At 36.0% G+C, this 881-nt stretch overlaps 1 protein-coding gene across 6 annotated transcripts in view; it reads left to right on the top strand.

Annotated features, from left to right (window-relative positions):
* RTN3 (reticulon 3) overlaps nucleotides 1-881 on the top strand; it is an 87,037-nt gene that overhangs the window by 37,780 nt on the left and 48,376 nt on the right. The window lies entirely within an intron of this gene.

Genomic DNA, 881 nt, shown 5'->3' with positions numbered 1-881 from the left:
TTTTTTGTATTTTTTAGTAGAGACGGGGTTTCACCGTGTTAGCCAGCATGGTCTCGATCTCCTGACCTTGTGATCCGCCCGCCTCGGCCTCCCAAAGTGTTGGGATTACAGGCATGAGCCACCGCTCCCGGTCTACTTCTTTTCTTGTAGATTGGCCCTAGGGTGGTATTAGGGCCAATGTCATCAGGTTCTTATATACAAAGCTTATTTTTAAATCTCCACAATAGTCACACTTTGTAGCGCTTGAGTTTTTTGATATGTGCCTTGTGGAATCTTAGCAATCAAAGATAAAGGAATTCCTGCTGGGAAAGATAGTAAATGAAACTTTTAATTAATGTGATCATATACTATAGAGATTTTATGCCCTGAAAGTAGGTAGCCAGTATTGTAGTACTATTTTATGAGTAATACTTAGGAGAACTCATGCGTTCTTCTATTTTCTATCTTGTTTAATATTCTTCAGGCCAAAACTCATTATTAGATGGTACTAGAAATCCCTTCTCTTGTCTTGTATCTGAAATAAATGATCACTTTTCTATCAAGTGGCTTTCAGTTAGATTATTGCAAATGCTGTCTGTTCTGGGGTCTTGGAAAGTACAAGAAAAAAAAAAAGGATCTTTCAAGCCCCTCTACAAGGGACCCCCATCCTTTAATGTAATACCAAGTTTTACATCTACTATATGGTCAGTGTTAGGTGCTATGTAGAGGTCTGTGGTTTTTAAACTATTTGATTATAGATCTTTTTTCAAGTGAAATCATACACAGAGTTGTAGTATTTATAAGAAAATTAGATTTTTGTTAGGCTAAATGTATTTTGTGTTTGATTATATATTTACTTTTTATAAGGGCATTTCCTTACTGGAGACTGTAGGTAGATTTAT

This window comes from Colobus angolensis, unplaced genomic scaffold (genome assembly GCF_000951035.1).
Source record: "Colobus angolensis palliatus isolate OR3802 unplaced genomic scaffold, Cang.pa_1.0 Scaffold21, whole genome shotgun sequence".
Lineage (NCBI taxonomy): Eukaryota > Metazoa > Chordata > Mammalia > Primates > Cercopithecidae > Colobus > Colobus angolensis.
The sequence above is the reverse complement of the archived record's forward strand: the minus strand, read 5'-3'. Positions and strand labels throughout refer to the sequence as shown.